General features: G+C 35.1%; 1 long non-coding RNA gene across 1 annotated transcript in view; it reads left to right on the top strand.

The window, feature by feature from the left end:
• The first annotated feature begins 11,393 nt into the window (after positions 1 to 11,393).
• The window catches only part of LOC145681888 (uncharacterized), a 28,954-nt gene continuing 17,656 nt past the window's right edge, over positions 11,394 to 22,691 (top strand). Inside the window, exon 1 of the long non-coding RNA XR_014130869.1 lies at positions 11,394 to 11,508. This is a non-coding gene — a long non-coding RNA (uncharacterized LOC145681888). The remainder of the gene's footprint in view (positions 11,509 to 22,691) is intronic.

Genomic DNA, 22,691 nt, shown 5'->3' with positions numbered 1-22,691 from the left:
TTCGATTTTCCGTAGGTAGTGGAACGTTCTTGTTTAAGAGCATATAAAATTTAATGGAGTGATATATGTGTCATGTACTAAATAGAAACCGTTTCAAAACTCAAAAGAGATCGTCAGTTAAGTGGAGAGAGAAAAAGAATACTACAGACAAGAGATCACCTACCATCGGTCATATTTGATGTTGGGTTTTAGAATATGTGGCTAGTAAAGGTCTAACTGGGGTCGAACTGTCATACTTTAACTTATTGCCAATACATAAATAACGGCCAATATGTCTCTAGTCTTTTGTAAGAAGATTCAGAGCCTAACCTAGAAATAATAATCTACGCAAAGGAAATAAAATGTAAAGATTAATGAAAATAACTGTTTATTTTGATGGATGTGGTATCTATAAATTCTCCGTAAAGTATGGTATTCACATTTTCGTTGTTGAAAGATCAAATGCACTAGCGAAACTGATGCTTATTAATCATTTTGCTCTTACGGGTATTTTGTTCACATTCCACTGAGATATTGAAAATATCTACTAAGTTACATACCTAATTGTGATAATTAACATAATTTTTAGATATTCATAAATTTGTATAATTCTGGAATTAATCATGCTTGTCTATAACGGAAAATGTATTGGTAATAATAATTACATGTGAAAAATAGTGGTAAGAAAGAAATAGGAATAAAGAACGATAAAAGAAAGGTAGAACAAGGAAAATAATAGGGGACAAAGAGAAGAATGAAATTTAAACAATGTAGTAACTCTTTTCATCCTCATTTTTTCGATATGTTTCTTGGGCATAAGATGTAGCCTTAAAGTGAAAGATCCCATTTCTCATAATGGAAATTTGAAATAATATTTACTGTTACCAGTTAGCGAATAATTTAAGACCTGTTGTTTGTGTGAAGCAACAAAACTGCTGTATCTACAGAAATAGTGGTTTAAAACTTTCTCATGGACATAGTTAAAGATACAATTTCACAGTAAATTTATTGTTGATTTTGCATATAAATTTAAGTTTCATAGGAAGCAAACCCCTATTTCCCTAAAATCGCAATAAAAGGAACATTTTTGGAAACCCTTATCAATTTATGATAGCATGTAGTAATACTACTACAGCCAATAAGTTCGTGGACTGGACGCAGTGTGGCGCTAGTGGTATACTACAGCTAATAAGTGATATCCTGGAGGAAGCAATTGAAATTCCTCTCTCGACTCAGCAAGAGGCAGGTCTGTGCGAAGAGTGTAAACAGACGTACTTTTCTGTTGTGGAAGGAGTTGATTGCGCCGCGGCGGACTTGGAGATTATCGCAGTTTGAGCAACGAGCAAACATCAAGTTCTACCAAAAAGTAGGTAAATCCGCTGCAGGAACGTTGCAGATAATCAGGCAAGTGTAGAGTGACAAATTCCTGGGCCATAGTACAGTGTTGAAGTGACACCAACGGTTTACGGAATTATGAACCAGTAGGTCAACCAACAACAATCCGAACAGAACGCAAGATCGAAGAAGTTGCAGTCGTTTTGACCTCTAACTATTTCCAGTCGGTAGATGACATCGCAGCAGCAGTACGGTATGTGTCACAACATTCTGACGGATGACTTGAACATGTGTCACCCAGCATCGTTTCCCACGCATTCTGACAGAAGACCAACGATCAGAAGTGCTGACGTTGATGGAACATTCCTGAACCGGATAATAACAGGAAACCAAATATGGTGTCTCCTCTACGATCGACGACTAACAAGACAAGGAACCACTTGGAAATCGCCAGCATCTTAAAAATCAAAAACATGAGACAAGATAGGTAAAAAGAGAAACTGATGCTTGGACTATTTTGAAGATCAGTGTGGATCTGTGTAATTGTCTGTGTATGTGTGTGTGTGTGTAGACGTTCACATCGAGCACAGCAACCATGGGTTCTACTGGTTGCCTATGTTCTGGGTACCAGTCCACTGAAAATTCCTCTCCAAGTATTTGGGAAGTAAGTAAACATAAAAAAAAAAAGATGGATAAACAACTTAAAAGAGATGGACGCATCATTAAAATTAAAAGATAAAACTTAATTAGTGTCCTAATGTTTATTTGACCAAACTGTTTCAACGGACAAGTTTCGTCTTCATCGGTAAAAGAAAAAAAACGGTAAACTGGAATCACATTACATTATGGACTTGCCTCCAAATCATTAATTCTAAAAACTATTTTCAGATGTCTCAGAAATCGTGAATCCCTAGTGAACTGCTCTTACTTTACCTTAACTTTTAATCAGCTTTTTCAATTTAATTTTGAGCTGCGTCGCTAATTTTGTACTATGGTTATATATATATTAAGGTTACTTGGGTCGCTACCACGCGTTCTGACGTGGAAAAGTCTTCACAGAAGATTCCGGTGAGTGTAATCACATTTATAAGACAATTACATCGCTCGGGACAAGGAACATCGGGACATAACTTGACTTCTGTGAATGATGCCATCGTTAATTAATTACATTGGTATATATATTCAAAGAAATCAAATATAATGGCTTTACTGATTAATGTTCAGATATAATTACAAAGGCTTTTACGAAAATTTATAAGTTAATATAATTTGTGATGAAAATTCTGAAATTCCTATTTGACATATAAAACTCATAGAATTTCTGGTAATCGTGACTCGAAAATGTTTTTAACACAAATTTTGCATATTTATTACACATACCTCACTTAAAATTTGTTCATGAATTCAGATATTCCTTACATGTACAGTTATTCATTTAAATAGTTTATCGGCACGACGGTATTTATCTTTATGTAGTTTAATAATAGTGGCTAACTTAATGTTTCATTTATCGTTGCGCAGCAGAACGAATAGGTGCTTAGTACATTCGATGTTCATCATTCTTTTATATCTTGTGACAAGGTTAAAACTTCATTTTATACAAATTATTCACTTATTTAATATAGTAATTACCATTCTCATTTAATTAATATACATATTATTTATATTTCATAATAATAATTTTAATTAACAGTACCTTGTCCAAAATTCATCTGTAAAAATTCGAATATAAAAGCATTATGTTCGGCACCACTAACAAGGAAAGTACTTGGGCTCGAACGGATGAATACGCACAAAAAGGAAAGCCTGTGTAATCTGAGCACCCCGGAAGCAAATAGTGATGTCCATTTCTCTGCAAGATCGTGTAAACGTCCGTAAGAGCAGGGCAAAGTAGAGCACATGCCATAACTACAGGGCGTTATAAAGTCAGATCACGAGCCATTTTTGCGGCTGGATTGAAAAATCGGCGCACACGTATCTCATTATTTTTAGGGGTATAAATTTTGAAAAAAATTGTCTCTCAGGGGGTTGCCCGGAGGGTCCCAGATAGGGTCCAACCAAAATTTTCTAATGGTAAGGGGGGGGGGCAAGTAGTAGATCGTTGAAAAGGTATTGTGAAAAGAAACAAGCTGCAACAAGTCCCGGGTCCGTATGCGCATCCTATGCAAAATAGTCAGACTCATGACAACTGTGTTGATATTTTGACTACCTACCATTTTGTACAGGGTAAGCGTAGAGACTCGGGACTTGCTATATCTTGTTTCTTTTCACAATACTTTTCCAACGATTTACTGCTTGACTCCCTTACCATTTGAAAATTTTTGTTAGACCCTGCCTGGGACCCTCTGAGGGGCCCTGGAATACAACTTCTTTCATTCAAAATGTATGGCCCTAAAAATAATGAGATGCGTGTGCGCTGATTTTTCACTCCACCCTCAAAAATGGCTCGGGGTCTGACTTTATAACGCCCCGTAGTTATGGCATTTGCTCTACTTTGCCATGCTCTTGCGGACGTTTACCGATCTTGCAGAAAAACGGACATCACTGTTTGCTTCCGGAGTGCTCAGATTACACATGCTTTCCTTCTTGTGCGTATTCATCCGTTCGAGCCCAAGTACTTTCCTTGTAAGTAATGAAACTTGCTGTTCGCATTTCGAATAAGATGTCTCATGCTGAAGAAAGCTATTTCTAATATTATCAATATTTATTATATTTAATAGGTCGATAAATATGTATGGTAAATTAACTGTTACAGGCGGAAGATATGCAGAGATTCTATTCATTCTAAACATTTTAGAATCGTATATAAACAGACGTTAAAAATCACTGAAATTTTGATTTGAAATTTGAATTATATTCTGATTAATATTTCTACATATTTAATTTCTTTTTGGTGGCCAACGGTAATAAAGAAGAGCCTAAGCCCCTAGAAGAAACTTTCTAGTACGACATTTTGATCACTTTGAATCCTGTCAGAACAACTGATTATCAAATTTTAAGCAATAAATAACGTATAATAACTATCTTTACGTGACAATATTACGTTTAACTTCTGTCGGATCTTTTATGTCGAATTGATTTCTAAATTTACTCTATTTAACACTTATATGTAATTAATACTGATTTAAGTTGATTTTCGAAGAATTCCCAAATCTTTATTCTTCAAGCAATTAAATCTTTTATTAATTAGTATTCTAAATAATTTGTAATTATGGTGCAGATAAAGAATAATATAACAAATTAAATAGCTTAGGAAATTAACATGAACTACTAACACATTAACTTATGAACTACTTCCGTGAATAAAATAAACTAAGTCACAAGTAACAAATAAAAACAGAACAGTAGTGGGGCATAACACTAGCATTGAAGGTAATAGTACTTTGTGATTAAAACTTTGACATGTGAAATTGAAATCTGTAAAATATAAGAACTAAGAAAAATATAAATTAATAACGTTAGTTGATTTATATATACTTCTTGGTAGATACAGAAATTTACTATGAAGTTAAATTATTGCATAAATTTTCCGAGCTTGTAACAGAAAAAGGTGACTCATTTTATTTTTGATGCTGCTTACCATCTCAGTCATTATCAAGGATAAAAGAATAAGATTATTTTTTTAAAAAAGGATTCTATTTAGACTTTGAACAATAATTTCAATATAAAAACAATTCAGCTATGCAAGAAACAAACTTCGAATAATTTTCGTGGGAACAGTTTTTTTTTTTTTTTTTTTCCTTCATTAATGGAATGCTTATCATCCTCCGTCAAGTACACGTAGATATGAAGAAGCAGTACGTATAGCTTCAAGTAGATTACCAATGTTTTTTGTTTTAATTCGAACCTTTTGTTGTACAAGAACTGATCTCTTTCTCGTCTTCATATACAGAGTAGCCCAAAAGTAGGTATATAGTCCTGCATCTATCAAATATGACATTTTAATTGAAATGAATTTATTTGCTTCGGTCTGTTCCGAGCTTAAGGTATAAGTGAAAAGAAATTAAGAACAGATAAAGAAGAAACTTTAAGTCAATACCTGTATGCATAACAATAAGTAAATGATATAAAATGTCATGACCGATCAGTACGGGACTCTATACCTACTTTTGGGCCACTCTGTATGTTTATGAGAGAGAGAGAGATTGTTTGTGAAAAACCGCATATTACTGTCTGACTTCACAGATCTCGTCCGTCTAGGAACGTTTTATATTTAAAACGTTAAGGAATATTACTGATAGTGTATCGTAACTATCCATAAAAACAATTCAACACATTATGTAGTTAACTTGTCAAATCATGGGTGACTTCACGGATGTCAAGTTGAGCAAAGTTTGAAGGAGCAGCTATAAAGAAATGAGCAAATTTATTCCTGTACATGTCAACTACCGTAGTTAACACCAGTCGAAATAATAGCTATCAGTTCGCTCGTGCTGCGTATACTTAGTAGGGCCGCGTAAAATAAAACACCTTATTTAAAAATTAATTCCATACGACGGTCCTTGTAGCCAAACTTGTCGATAACTCTATCATTGAAGTTAGGGATCTTTTCAACCATTTCCTTTTCTATTGATAACATGGCGTATAGTTTTTAGCCGTTATTCTCCCATTGTATTTCCTAGAAAAGTTTTCACTCTTTTAAGGGTAGAGAAGCATCATTCCAGGCTCACTTGTAGTTAGGGGCAGTGTTATGAAAAGTGTCAAAAGTTTTAGCATTTCAGAAAAAGTTTTAGCATTTCAAAACTATTGTTCATAATATACTGGAGGAAATTCACACCATTACAAAATTTTCTGAACTCTTCTCTCGCATAAAGTACACTAAGTTCAGTGTGAAGTTTATCAAAAACAGGAAAGAGCACTGCACGTTAATTGAAGATTTTTTCGGGAAAGGAAGCACTAAACTTATCAAAATTAGATTCCTGCACAAGTGAAGATGTAGATAAGTGGTTTGTAAAATGGAAGCACAGGTTTACTTCGTTTAAAATAACATCACACACTTCTTTGGCTGTGACTACTCTTGACTATGTGTTTGAAACAATTCTCCTTTTGTTTTGATTTTGCGTTTCGGTGTCAATTAGTCTTATTGATTCCCTTATTTTATTAATTTCAGTAGTGAAGGCAGATAAATATGACTGAACTTTTGCTGCATCTATATGACGACTCTGTAGTTGGTTCTATAGAATATATAGATGTTGCGTAACTAAGTGAAAAACTAGCCAGAAACAAAATTCTTCATTCTGAAGATAACCCAACAAGGCAGATAGTTGATTTGTTGTTGAAGTGCTTTAGGTGTCGGATTCTGAAGAGAAAAAAAAAAAAAATGAAAGCATTCTTTCAGTTCTTCCTGCTTTTCATACACCACATTAACAGTTCTAGATTTAAAATTCCATCTTGTTGTCAGCACTGAGTATCCATTTAACAACACATGAATCTAAAACTGTTGTTCTGTTATGAGAACGAGAAAAAAAAGCCGGGATAGCAGAAAGATTAGAAAAAAATATTCTGCCTTTAGTGTTTTGTGTGGTGGTTATTTCCATTACAAGATTTAATTGATGAGCAAAACAATGCACAAAATAAGCGTTAGAGTATACTTCTATCACTTTGGCTTGGACTCCATTTATAGTCCCACTCATTACTGCTGCGCCATCATAGCTTTCGCCAATAAGAAGGCCACTCACAAGAATGAAGCAGACCACTCTAAAAGAACTGCAGAAAATCTAATTGTATAGTATATTTCATAGATTTCATCACTTGTCTTTTGGGAACACTAATACAGAAGGTAAAAATCACAAGTAACACCAGATCATTTGCACGACGCCACGCAAATATTCACGGAACAGAAAACCGCGTTTTCAAAGAGTTTAATATAATCGAATATTGCACAGAATAAATCCGTTGCCTACTAGAAACACCCCGCCAGCAGACAAACACAAATCCCAAACAATACAAGTATGCTCAGCGTTACTAATCAAAGAAAGAATGACTATGCCATTCTCAGCTAAAAGCAGAAGCTAAAGTTTGATATATATATATATATATATATATATATATATATATATATATATATATATATATATATGTATATATAGGATTGGCCAGGGAATATTTCCCCTAGAGTTTTGGCAAGTCTGAATATACACACTCATCGTTCAGCAAAGCAGACGGACACAAAATGAGAAGAACGCGCTTGCGCAAACTGTCAACGTGCCGAAAGGACTGCATGTAAAGCAGTCCACACGTTATCAGTAAAGACATGCTCAATTTAAAAAAATAAATAAATAAATAAAATGTGGAATCACAGCATCATAAGAAAGACCAGAATATTGTACTGACAGTCTCAGGGAGTGAAGTGGAACAACAAATTTGCTAAAAGCAGGAGAAAAATTGAGCAACAAAACACGCGTAAAAAGGGCATAAATATAAAGATTGATTATTAAGTCTCGAAGCAGAAATATGGAATTACGTTGGGGGAGAGGGGTACTGCTGTCCTGTAACCTTACTCCACGGACTGCCGCTGGTTACTAAGTAGCAGTCGTTATTTTCTGTAACCACTTGACGCTAAAGTAGGAGATTATCTTAATTGTACAGTCCGCAGCAAAAAACCTGCAACATTAGCATGTAAGTTTGTTGTGAAACTACGCCTAACAGTGCAGGAAATCAACATAACATTTAAGTGGTACGAATCACGCTAGCAGAAACCTCGGCGTGCTTCCCTGCACACTTATTTTGGAGCAGAAGACTTCGTCGTTTCACATTAAATTTATATGCTCATGTTGCACGTTTTTTTGCTGCGTACTGTACCACTCAGTCTGTTGGATAACTACTGAATTTCCTAAATGCATTCTTTTACTTGAATATATTATTTTTGTAAGTTGGAAAGTTCCCTGGTATACATCCGACATAAAACTGTAAAAAATGTGACAGTATCTTAACAAATTTTACTAATGATTGAAAGTGGGCACGGTGGCTCAGCGCTAGAGCGCTTACCTCTGGTGCATGGGGTCCGTGGTTAACTTCCAGCCAAGTAAGTTTGTGATGAACAACATTGTGTCCGTGGGTTTTCTCGGGCATAAAATTACTACTCGTGTTTATTTCAAGCTTATGCACCTTCTTATTTTCTCAGAAACATTATAAGCAAGGTACAAGTAGTGACAATGTAACTCCAACCATTAATTAGTGCTGTATGTTTGTCAAAGTCGCCCATCCGAATCAGAATGTTTGTGATATTAATTCCTCGTATTTAGCATTTATCGCTAAAACTTCTTAAAACCGAAACATTTCTTAAATATTTTTTAAGTAAACTTTAAAAAATGTTAAGAAACACTATACATTCAATTAGGAAACTTTCGGATCCGGACCCCCTCTTTGTGAATACGTAGTTTAACAACAATAATAAATTAGCTAACTGTAAATACAAAAAAGTATCAACTGGTAGATTTAGTGTTAATGAAGTTTACAAATTCTCATCTATTCTAAAAGCGGAAGGAAGTCCAGTAACTTACCAGGAATGTTTCCCAACTGTAAAATGAGTTTTGCATTTCTTGGAGATTTATGTAGCCTCTCCGAAGGTATAATTTATTTCAAAGTTTTAGTTGCTAATGGGCATAATTTTTACAATATTATAGAGTTTAACGGGAAAAAAATGTCCGAATATCGAATACTATTCGATAAAACTTAGTTAAGATGAACAAAATAATATATGTCAATATAAAAGCTGAAACGTAGTTTTCGAGAATATTGCAATGTTCTGTAGGTACAATCAAAACAATATACACGAGAATTTAACCCTTCACCTTTTTATTACAAAAATGTCTTACATATCTTTTGTACAAAATTTTTAAGAGTATTTCTCGGAGTCTTTGATCACTAAAAATGCTCTCAAGTTATGAGCATTCCCCTTCGGCATACGATGTTGCCTTCAGGTAGAAAGAATGTTAGTCTTGTTCACAGTGGCCTCAGACGGCATAGCTTATGTTCCGTAGCTCATGGGATCCCCGGGAGTAGATATTCAAAGGATTGTACTCCATAGCTCATAGCAGCCCCGGGAGCAGATATTCAAAGGAATATACTACGTAGGTCAGCAGCCCCGGGAGCAGGTATTTAAAGGACTGTATTCCGTAGCTCATAGCAGCCCCGGAAGCAGATACTCAAAGGATTGTACTCAATAGCTCAAACCAGCCCCGCGAGCAGGTATTCAAAGAATTGTACTCCGTAGCTCATAGCAGTCGCGGGAGCAGGTATTTAAAAGACTGTACTCCATAGCTCATAGCAGCCCCGGGAGCAGGTATTTAAAGGACTGTACTCCATAGCTCATAGCAGCCCCGGGAGCAGGTATTTAAAGGACTGTACTCCATAGCTCATAGCAACCCCAGGAGCAGGTATTCAAAGGAATATACTACGTAAGTCAGCAGCCCCGGGAGCAGGTATTTAAAGGATTGTACTCCATAATTCATAGCAGTCCCGGGAGCAGGTATTTAAAGGATTGTACTCCATAGTTCATAGCAGTCCCGGGAGCAGGTATTCAAAGGATTGTACTCCGTAGCTCATGGCAGCCTCAGGAGTATGATCAGCACTGGCACTGATAACTTTTTAGTCCCGTCATCCGTTTTTATAGTGGTCCTCTTGGAGGGAATACAAGGCAACAAGGGAACTTAATGTAAACAAGGCAACAAATTTCTTTTATGTTGATACATTACGTGGAACTTATTTAAAGCAACGTAGTCAGCAGCGCGTTTAAAGATACATTTGATATGCACTAAAACCCACATATAATAGCTGTATGGAAGCAGTGTAAATCTCAGAAAGTTTCAATTTTTCTATGTTGACGTCTCTTAATAGATTTTATTCCCGAACGTCTTCATTCCACTGTACAATCCATGCGTCAAGGAGACACTTTTGTGCTTTCCCTTGACACAGGAATGAGAAAAAGCATTCCGTATTTCAAATGACTTCAATGTGTTGGTTATTTTTCCGGATGTTTTAAGATTTACGATCCAAAATTGAGTCTCTACTTATTTCATTTCCTTTCCTACGATCTGTCCGAATAATACAGTTGGATTTTGTAGGTATGCAAGAATGGTGACTTGATAACATTGAACAAGAATATATGTATAATATGTAATAGTGTTGCAAACTTTATGATTTGAAAAGACAAGATCTCTATCCTTGATCGAAATGGATCGGATCAGAATTCTGTACCAAGTTACTAAAAAAGAATTTTATACTCTGATAACATTGTTTTGCCAGCTGACACATTTTTGCACTTGAAGGTAAGATAGTCCTCTTTAGAACTACTTTAATGAGAAATTTTAAATTTTTCTAATATGTGGATCAAGCCTATAGCAATGAGTCTCCAGCAAAACACTTAATTATATAACAAGGTAGCAAACCCATTACTTTGAAATGTTTAATATTAGTATTAACGATATCTCAAATGTGTATGTTTTCTACAATTCTACAATGTTTTTCTCGGACGGAAAATCAAACATTAAAAACAGAAGTTGGAATGAATAAGACTCGAACCCTATTCTAAAGCTGAGAATTCGGTGCGCTAACCACCAGACCATGGCGAGAGCATTGAGATAATATATCTCGATGGGCGAGAGCTGGTAAGCAGTATTTACTTTAATGATTTTCACGTTACTCTCTCTTCCCAGCCTGATTCTTTGATGATTATTTTGTTTTATTCGCCATGGTGTTCTGCAATTTTTATATTTGAAATATTTTGATGTGAGACATATGTTATATTAGTTTGGAAACTATTTCGTTTGGAATATTCTTTACAAAACTATTGAAAATATTTTTTATTCTTCCAACACTGTTGAGTTGCACATATTTTTGTACTTGAAGTTAAAGTAATCCTCTTTGGAACTACTTTCGTCAAAAACCATTACTTGTTTTTGTGCAATCTATGGATCAATGCTGTAGTAATCTATTTTCTCAAATAACTCCTAAAGTTTGCAACACTGCTATTAGACACTTAGTGCATACCGAGCTGGAAACACTGCGTTACAGCATTGATGGTAACACCTTTTGATAGACTCTACAGTATGTATATGTTACTAAATTTTTTTATAGATTGGTTATGTAAACAGCCACTTACAAACTTTTTTATTTCTGTTGTACGTTGACTTTAATATTAATTGTCAGAGAAGATGAACAAAAAGAGGAAAGTATTCCTTAACATTATTTCAGGTCAGAAAATATGTTATAAAGTGTTAAGAATTCTTATGTAATTTTGTTTGTAAATTTGTTTTATGTGCTGAAGAGAATTTGACTTACATAATGAACTTCCTCATTATTTAAATCGTCTTGCGTTGACAGATTTCATCGTCTGAATCAAATTCCATCTTGTACATGAACCCGATTTTCTGGCTCAGTCTTTCTATCGCGTGGTTCTACGCAGTGGTGATATTCTATTTTTTAACAAAGGTTCTGCATGTATATATATATAGATAGATAGAGATGGAGATGAATAGATTTGACTCTCTTTGAAAACAAACGAACCATACAAAGTAGATTTTTTTTGTTTTTTTGTTTTTATTTACTGGATACCACAAGTGCCAAGTAGAGACCTACATAACAACCTAATACAAGGTGGTATGACGAAATTAGGTAGCACTGCCAATATCTTGCAAAAGAATTATCCACGAGAGATAGTTGTCAGAAAGTATTGGAAAGACCTTACTCCAGCAATGGATCGACAATTCTTGATATGTATTTGCTTCAAATATAATAACGCTCACCACTTCAATCATATGATCCCAGTTCTCATTTTTGATATCTGAACATTTGAGATTAAGAAATAAACGCTTATACCTTGTTCTGAGAGATCATATGTTTAACCCTGTAGCTGTAAGAATTTCTAAAAACAAAAATAGTTAATCTAAAAGTTAACGGTATAACGGTAACATTTACTAGTATGTCTGGGTATAAGGAACGGTTCTACAAACTCGAAATATTTTAACAATCGGTTCTAGCGAACCGGCTGAATAGCACCACTGTTTCTATGTCATAACCACGGGCACTTTGGGTGATAACCTCAGTAAAAGTAAGAGTATAAAACTTTTTTTTTTTTTTTTTTTAATAGGATGGTATGGTGTGTTACCGGATGTTATATCGTTAGCTGTATCGCTGTAACTCGGAAACTGGAATAACATCATACTTACTATCTGTTAAAGTTCGGAAAAAGATAGAATTTCATCAAACATGAGACTTTTCAGTGGATCTCCACGATATTAAGTACTTGCGCTAAGATTGTGCACCAGGTGACTGTATTGTGGGACAAATAACTTAAATAAGAAACGCAAGGATGTGCTTAAAAGAACTCTGTCAACCGCCAAGTATGTCTCAACACATAAACAATTCACAAATACCACATAACAACTAATCAGAAACATTAAATCAATCATACAGTGAGTCTTGTATCTTTTATTCATGTTTAATTAATGTTGTATAACTCTTTTATTTAGAGTATAGTAGAGAGTTGGTTATGTTTAAGTCACGAAAACCTCTCGCAATGCATCCAATTAAGATTTCACGTATAAAACTTAAGCATAACCACACTTAAATATGTTTGAGGTTATTTAAATTTATCTTAAAATTTTACCATTGTCTGGGTTTATTCTTCACAAATCGTTATTGTGCTATACTTATGTGTATGCTCATTAGCAGATAAAACTTTGGTATAAATTATACCTTCGGAACAGCTATCAAAATCTGTTCTCAGAATATGCAAAACCTATTTTACAGTTGGAAAGCATTCCTGGTTAAACAAATTTTCTTATATAAACATCAGACTAGATATTTAGAATAGCATATCCATTTATAAACTTAGAATATTATCAATCAGAAATTCTAGTTTACAAAGTTGTCAATAGTATCTAAACTTTGCTGATCATACTTTTGGCGACGATCGTGAACTCTCTTTAAATGTACAGCTCACAGATGACGAGAAGAACCCTAAAACAGGGGAAGTGGGGAAAGATCAACGACACGGTGAAGTCCATTTTCGGTTTTTGAGGTGTGGTCTATACCTAGATGTCTGCCATTCTGGGTAAAGTTATATGTGTGCTATTCCGTGGTGTCTTTTCAAACCCCCGTGCAAAATGTGGGAGAGCCCATACCTACGTCACACTACTTCTGCTAGGGTTCTTCTCGTCATCTGTGAGCTGTAAATACCAAAATTTCGCATTTTCCTGGATTAGCGATGGATTTCTTTAAGAATTAAATATTGAAGAATAAGAAAAATAAATAAAACGGCTCATCATTAATAACTTTACAGCTAGAATGAGAAGAATGAAAATTAAGAAACATTCGCTCGGTGAGGAATCCATAAACTATCGTTATTTTGTATTTCATAAAGGAAAAGAGTTTATACATCGTTAATTTTTTTTAGATAATGTCTGAAGAAGGATATGTTAGATATCCGAAACTGTCACATTTATAAGTTTATTATTTTATAATAAAACGTTGCTTTGCTCAGCATTTGTATTTTAGTATAAATTATCGTTAAATTTATGACGATTAGTATCTTTTCATTTCTGAGTGCTTTTTCACTTGTTTTACTTCGCTTTTACGTGATTTATTATGTAGGAGCAACTATAACGTAATTATTTACATTATACACATTCTCACTAACGGAAAAATAACTTATTCCAGGTAAATACTGGGATGAATTATAAATCTCGGCACACTTTTATTTTTTGAAACCGTTGCAGAAATCGAATCCAGTCTTGAGAAAATAATGTCAATGACTTCTAGCTGGGATATGAGCATCATAGCTTTCAACTTGGGTGTATGAGGGTAGGCAATAAATATCTACAATCAATTTTTATTATTTATTACCATAAGAGTATAATGTTTTTATTTATATCATTTTTCAACATAATCACTCTGATTTTCAATGCACCTGGTCTACCGTTCCACAAGCTTTCCGATACCCTCTGCAAAAGGGGTTTTGGTTCCGCAGCAAGCCACGAATGCACCGTTTCCGTCACCTGCTGATCAGAGCTGAATCGACGGCCTCTTAAAAACATCTTCAAGTGGACCAAACAGATCGTAATTGATGGGGTGAGATCGGGACTGTATGCAGGATGCTCCAACACCTTGAAACGCAGTGTTTGAAGAGTTTGAGTGGGGTGGGCGGCGGTATGTGGACACGCATTGACATGCAACACAAGAACGCCTTCCAACAATCGGCCTCTGCGTTTATTACGAACTGCAAGCTTCAACTTGCTTACTACCACAACATTGTACCGTTTACTGTTTATTGTTGACTCTTTTCCCAGGTAATGTTCCAGGATTGGCCCATGTGAGACCCAAACACTGTGAGGATCATTTGCTCTGCAGAAGGTTCTCTTGAATTTCTTCTTCACGGGAGATCCTGAGTCTTTCCATTCCATGCTCTGGTGTTTGCTCTCTGGTTCAAAGTGATGAATCCACGTTTCATCTCCAGTGATGATTCGTCTGAGAAACGCTTCACCTTCGTTAACACAATGGTCCAGTAGATCCTGACAGATTCTTAGAGTTTCGCTTGTGCTCTTCATCGAGGGTTTTAGGAACCCATCTCGCACAGACTTTGTGAAAGTTCAGCCTGTTAGGCATGCTATATGCAGAACCATGACTAATTTGCATATGGGTTATCACTTCATCAATAGTCACTCGTCTGTTATTCAGAATCAAGGCATGGACACGTTCAATAATACCATCAGTTGCTGCTGTAGCTGGACGCCCGACTCTTATCCTTCGCACTCGTTCGACTACTTTTGAACTGCTTAATCCACTGGTAAACACTTCGCTGTGGCAACACATCGTGCTGAAAGTCTTCTATGAATTTCCGCTCTGGGTACACTACAAAAATCGGATAACAGAACGCTGTTCTTCTCTGGTGCACACACAGAGAGTGACGCGGCAATATTTACTTCATAACAGCGCAAAGCGGAGACTGATGTGATAACGCTGTAACCTACCAAAGGCGAAGCCAACGGTGACACCTGACGTCTGGTGAGCACAATGCCGTAGAGCCAACCTGAAAAGGAATAGAAAAATGTTGCATCTACTTACTGACTTATACTCGTATTAAAATAAAGAGGTCATGTGACTAATTGACGCTAGAATAAATAAATAAAAATGGTGTTAATTTTTCCCTTTTATCTGTAATCGTTTGGAAGTTGTGCAGTTTAAAAAGTGAAAATTTACTGTTATAGTAGTGTTGACAAACAAAAATTCTCATGCATTAAAACAACCAAAGGCACACAATTGCGGACGGTTTCGGGATAGCCCCTACCTCTTTCTCGGCGCATTTAAAGAAAAACTTGTTGTTACATAAATTACATGATGTATGAAATTCTCTGCTGGTCCATCCTGTAAAATAAGAAGGTGATGGGATAACTTTGTAGTAAACGCTAAAATTAAGAGTTTACTGTTTTACACTTTTATTAACAGATTACCCTTTGGCTAGCAGGGTGTTCCGCCCCAGATCCCCGTGTTTGATCGGCCTACGGCCTCGCATTTCTTATGTATCAACCTTGGCATCAAGAGTGGATTTCGTTTACTTGCTCTTAACATTTCCTAAATTTGGCCAGCTTGGGGTTTTGTTCCCAAACCTCTGCGTTTGCTCGGCCTATGGCATCGCACTTTTCTACCGAATTTCAAGTTTCTTTTCCTATTTTGACTACCTAAAAGATAAGATTTTGTATTTAAAAAAAAAAACGCCAATTTAAATAAGATGCGAATTTCTTAATCCTCTCTTTAGATCCCTTACAAATTAAAAATGTTCACTTTTGGGAATTTTCCTGTAAATTAGTCCCGGAAGGCTACAATCATGCTAAATTTCATCATTTTTAATCCTGCCGGAAGTGCCTAAACATTTTGGGATGTAGAAGATATTCCATATAAATAACGTGGGAAAGATTTTTCAGTTCCTCATATACCACTCTAAAGTTGGAAATGTTTACTTTGGTGATTTAGTTGGGTAACGCTGACGAAAACGTCCAAGCATACCGAACTTCAAGTTTCTATTCCAATTCCAAGTACCTAAAACATGAGATTATAAAAAAAAAAAAAAAAATCCATTTAAATAACGCGGGTAATTTTTTCATCTCTCTTTTAGATTCCCTAAAAAATAAAACGATTTTCCTGTGGGTTAGTCTCGAAAAGCTACAAATTCAACTTTTCACGTCAACCGGAAGTACCCGTTATTTTATGTCAGTTCATATAGTTTTATAATTACGATACAGAACTGCGTTACAATTCCTACATTCGTTTATTTCTAGCACAGTGATAAATAAATTAATTGTACAGCACTTTATTTCTAAAAGTGAATTTCTTCTACATCTTTATCTAAATTTTCACAAACTCGGTATCTTAATAAGTATTCCTAAGAAGAGTGAAGTCTTTTGTTTAATGCATGGGACGGAGTTGTCATTTTTGAACGGAAGCAAACCGGAAATTATATTTCAACGCAATGTTTAAACACAACACAAATCTTCCGTTCGCGGCTGTAAACATCTTTAGATCAAACTAGTTTTGTAGTAACAGTATAGAATGCAAACAAGAATTATAAATCACAGTAGCAAAGAAATAAATGCTTCACTCTGATTGCAGTGATTTCATAAAATTTTGTGATGTTCGTATTGCATCATTATTAACTAATGCAAAATAGCTGCACTTACATACATTTCCTGTGCAAGGTGTTTCAAAATAACACCAACAACGTTTGGGATGTGATTTCTGATGCCAAAATAAGATAATAAGTATAGACCAACCTGGGTGCACCAATGCTTTCTTTCACAGTTATAGGCTGCCGAAAACATGAAAAAATGAACTTTAAAGGTCTATAGCTCCAAAACTATGGGATCTACTGTAGTCGGATCAAGACGTGACTTAGGATTCTGAAACATGTATTTTTGAATAGCGCACATATTAGTTCTTAAGATACTCATGAATCAATTTTTATAGAGGGAGTCTGGCTACAGGCATATAATTTGAAGTACTCTCCAATTACCTCTATACAAATTGTTGTAGAAGTATCACAGGATTCTGAAACTTGGATATTTGGATAGGACACATACTAGTTCCTCAGTGAAATCTTGACCCGACTCAGTAGATTCCATAGTATTGGAGCTATGAACCTTCGAAGTTCATGTTTTCGGCAGGCTATAACTCCGAAAGGAAGGATTTGTACACCCAGGTTGGTCTATACTTTTTGTCTTATCTTGGTGTCAGGAATCACCTCCTAAACGTTGTCGGTGTTGTTTTGAAACACCTCATATTTAAATTACATCGACAATTACTTACAACAAGGGAGAAGGTATAAACTGAACTAAAAGTCAACATTGGCCATTTGTACGGAAAGCATTTGTAAAACTTAGAAATGTTATTTGAAAATCTTCACTAACTCGGTTAAAATATCAAATATTTAATTCTATGATTAAGAGCATTGTCAAGAATCAAAAGGCATAAGTAGAAATAGAGCGAGTCTGATGCAGGTTTTAATTTCACATGATGCATCAAAAAGTTGAAAATACTGAGCGGTGGACAGTTGCGAATAAATATGGCTGACTTTCTTTTTTCACATTGATTTACTGAAGAAACTGGCACCACTTCATCGTTGAACCTTCATTGTCAAACCTTTTCACCCTTTTGACACAACCCATGTGGAGTTGAAAGATTCGTAATTTCATTCACCGTAGGAGGAATTATTGGCTTTTTAACTGTTTATTTTAAGACGTTTTCAGGTAAATTTTCAGATCTAAAAAAAAGAAAAAGTCACGCTGAGGAATTGTAACTATCATTCTATTTACAGGTTTCTTGTAATTCCTTAATCTTTATAGTTTCAAGCTTTCGACTCTCCCCTGAAGTCTTGGTCACGGAGCTTAAAAACAGGAAGAAAAAGAACAAAAACATCAAAGGGTAAAAAGGGGAAAAAGAAAAGTTGTCAAGTGCATCAGCGATCTACAGGTAATTTTGAAGCAAACTAAAATATGGTGGAGTCAATTTGTGGGCCTTTTCTGTTTTTTGTTAGAAGATTGCCAACTCATGTTGTTTTTATTGTCATGCTAATGCTGTGAAAATTTTGTAATTACCGCCTCCCATTCGTCACTCAGCTATCCCTTATCTAGATTTATTTTTTATTAAATAGATAAATAAATTTTCAAAAACCAGTCTCTCTACTTCATTTCTAGCTCCAAATACAATTTTTGAATCTTCTGCCGTGTGTTGCGTTTCTTTAAAATGTTTCGATAAACCTGACACTGGATTTTCCGCTTTTGAATATCTGCTGTGTTCCTTTACTCCGACTTTTACTTTGTGTTCGTTTTGTCTATATAACACTCGTGGCAACTGCATTTTATTTCGTAAATACTCGATTTTTCATTGGGATCCGTGTAATAACTCTTAAATTGGATGATGTCCTTTTCTAAAGTTTTAGGTGGTTTTAAAGCTGTACGAAAACCGTATTGTGTATAGATTCTATTCAATGCATTAAATAGATTGTATTTAATGAATGAAGATTTAGGAATTACAGAAACCTGTAAATAGAATGAAAAAAATAAATAAATAAATAAAATAAACAGATTTCGTAGTCTACATGTCCGTGCTTCAATAAGTGAGTGAAAAAATGTTCTACATCGTATTCTTTTTCACGTTAAGCCTGTTCATTAACACTACCATTCAAATATGTGTTAAAAGTTGAATGTATAGTCGTAAACAAAAGTAAACGAATATGCATCCTTTGTCTGTGTCGTTTGGTTAGTAATACCGGAACTAATAGGCAATAATAATTCCAGTTTCGGGAAAGAAGGAAAGAAAAGAGAATTATCAGGATTCTCACTGATCTTGAAAGTCGGAGAAATTAAAATTAGTCATGGAAAGTCAGTGAAATGGTTGGAAATTGCTATATTTCACAGAAGAATCAGGGAAAATGCAATCAGATTTTACAAGTTTTTCTTAATCAAGCGATATTAACAAGCATTACAGCTGCTCACAGAAGATGTGAAGAAACCTCAAATAATCAATGCACCTTCAAAAAAGATTATGATAAAAGGGTTATAAAAAGATAATTACCTTTAGAAGTGAATATGCTTGAGGAGCACCAAAGGGTTTTAATACTTCAAGCTTTGAAAGAAGAACAAATTAAATCGAAAATTTAGATATTATAGAAAAAGAAAGTATGTTAGGTTTGTTGGTTGTAGATAATCAAAAAGATAGGCCAAATTATGGTATATGTTATGTTTATGAGTGTATTAAGAATACCGAAATATTGCGTTAATGTGTAATTATTTGGTTCTATGGGTTTGTTGTATTTTAAATACAGAAAGTCCGACTCATAATAAGTATTTACAGTAAGAAAGTAAGCTTTTACTGCACTAAAAAAATAATTTAAAAAGGGATGTCTATGGAAATGGTGGAGAAATCTACAAGTGTGTAATCAAACAATTTGGGATGTTTATTAAGCTATCAAACTTCTTCGACGTAGTCATGTTAATGATGAAGAACAGGATATCGTAGGGGAAAAACTATCAATAATGTTAATTTTACATGAAGAAGTCTGCAGTGGCAGAAGATAATATCGTAAAGTCCTGCTTACGTAGAACAAATTATACTCCGGAATCGTTTTTTTCCCACTATCAAGTTTTATTACAAAATCCTCTTTTTTATAGACAGTATGTTACAAAAGTCACTATGATGTAAAATCCTCTAATAATTGGGTAAAATATGGTATCTCAAGGCCCGAGCACCCTAGAGAAGGATTTTCACAGAGTTCCGAGCAAAGTAAGTGGAGTGGATTTATGATCCTCAATGTTCCGAGCAATTTAAAGGCTTCGTGTTAGGTTCCTCTCAAAGCTCCAGGCAAGCTTGAGAGAATAGATTTGACCAGCCAAAGACTAATGTCTATAGTAATGGTTCTATTGGTTTTATAGATGCTTCAGTGGCGGTGGCGCTGGCGGTCCTTTTTCGCCACATGACTAATGGTGTCGCTAGTGTTCCTGTCGCCTGCCACTCTAGTAGTTCGTAGTAAGACGCATATGGTGTTTATATATTTATAAACATGTATTGATTGTTGTAAACAGAGCCTATGCGGGATACTACAATATGTAAGTCTTTTTCGAGCAAACTTGCCCAATTCATCTTTTATTTAAAGCAGTGCCGTGCTGTGGAAAATCAGCGCCCGGGGCGAGAGTATACGACGGCGCCCCCATATATATATATATATATATATATATATATATATATATATATATATATTCCAAGTGAATTTTCCTATCTTTTTCCCCTTTTTCTCCCGATTTTTTCGCCCTCCTTACTTCGGCGCCCAGGGCCGTCGCCTCGCTCACCCCACCCCTCCCACGGCACGGCCCTGATTTAAAGGCCATGTTGCAACCGTTTGTAGAACAATTTAATACTTTGAAATGAAGATCTTAATTGATTAAAGAAGCTTCACATATATCTCATTTAATTTCGTTTATGGATGAGAATACAGGGTGTTTCAATACTAGCTTTGTTGTTTTTGTTGTTAATAAAATTTCATACATTAATAAAATTTCGTTTGAGGATGTAGAATTATTAAGTATGGGAAACAAAATTGAAGAAAAGAGGCGATAGAAGTATTATAATAAAGAACAACCGTTTGAGTAGGAAAATGGATATGTTCTTAAAGAGCTTTGGCTCCCCTTTTGAAGATCGAATTATAATCAACCCTAGAGAATTACTTCGACTTCGTTTACACGCTATAAACACCCCTTTCCAATTATACTACGTTCACGAAAAAGGTTCCTTCTTATATTGGTGGAAGGAGGATATAAGTAAATACCCAAAGCACATTATCTTTAAATGTTGATTTTCCATCAATTTCCAGATTTGTTGCTCCTTTTCAGCTAGTTTATGAACTATGTAATATTATTGTATTTTTAGCTACAGAAAATTAGCAAGTTTGCAAATGTCTTATTTTTTACTATGGGGTCATCTATATATATACACTATTACTTAAACTGACATATTGTTATTTTTTAAATCTTGGTTACTACTCAAACACATAAAATTGAGCATTGGTTGTAAATATATCATCGAACATTCAGAACTTTGATTATTAACTTACGCATCCTAAATATTCAAATACATGTAAGGCTCTCTACTATTAACTTCCATAAATACTTTTATTTCACATACGGTTTCGAAGGAGCACAGATCATCCTTTCGTCAGTGTGAATGGTAAAGGATCGCTTCTTGACAAATTTCAAGTCAAATCTCTTACATTTAATTTTCAGGATCGATCACAATGAAAAAATTGTTCAAGATGGATTTCGTTTAGCAGCGAGACATGACCAGTCACGTTGACGAAGGAGCTAGTTTTGTTTCCGAAATGATATGTAAATAAATAAATAAATAAATAAAATAAAATAAAACAAAACTTTAAAAAATATTTAATGAGTGTTAGCGGTGAGAGGTTTATATTTATCTGAATACTCAAGAACTTCCTTCAAACCCTAAAAAAATGTTACCTTAGTAATATTCCATCATAATTTAATAACTGTTTTCCATCTTAATTTTCACTAATAATAATAAAAAATAGCGTCATTATTTGACTATATATAAATGCTCCCTCTTCTGGTGCGTGGAACTCCTGTTTCGATACCAGCTAGCGCCAAGTGAGCTTTGTGATGGACAAACATCGTATGCGTGGGTTTTCTCGTTTTCTCCAACTTTCTTCATTTCGTTTATCATTACCATCTCCCTTAATCTCGGAGTATAATCGTGAGGGCGTTAAACTTATAATAATAATAATGTCTTTGCTCAAAGATTTGTTGAGAGGAGCATTATGGCTCAGGTATAGAACCCTTACCTGTGATGTGAGGAAACCCTGGTCCGATTTTAAGCTATGTTAGTTTGTGGTGGATCATCAAGTCCGTGATTTTTCATGTGATTTTCTCATTTCTTCCCACGTAACGTATGTGCTAACGTTCTTGTCTTTGGTGCGAGCAGCTCCGGGTTCGACTCCCCGTAGGGACACTCGGTCGAAAAAAGTATAAAAGCTTTTTCAGGCAGCCATCCTGTGTTAGGTTTTCCTGTGTTTTCCTCATTCACACTAGCCGAATGCCGGGATAGTACGTAACATATAGGTCCCAGCCCGCTTCGTTCCTTTCCTTTCCTCGGATAGTGTGATCGCCAAGAGATGTCATCCCTCATACCTGATAGGCTAACATGGCCATAGATGCCGAAAGCCCAGAAATCTAATTCTTTCTTTCCACATTTCCATTCCATCACTTCCTTTTATAATAATTCATTTTCATTAATCATGCGTCTTCATTCTACAGGGCATAACGTGGGACGTAGCACTATAAATTTCATTTCATTTCATTTCATTAGAAAGTTTGAAG

The sequence above is a fragment of the Thermobia domestica genome, chromosome 3 (assembly GCF_964235325.1).
Source record: "Thermobia domestica chromosome 3, izTheDome1.hap1.1, whole genome shotgun sequence".
Lineage (NCBI taxonomy): Eukaryota > Metazoa > Arthropoda > Insecta > Zygentoma > Lepismatidae > Thermobia > Thermobia domestica.
Note: the sequence above shows the minus strand (reverse complement) of the source record. Positions and strands in the feature narration are given on the sequence as shown.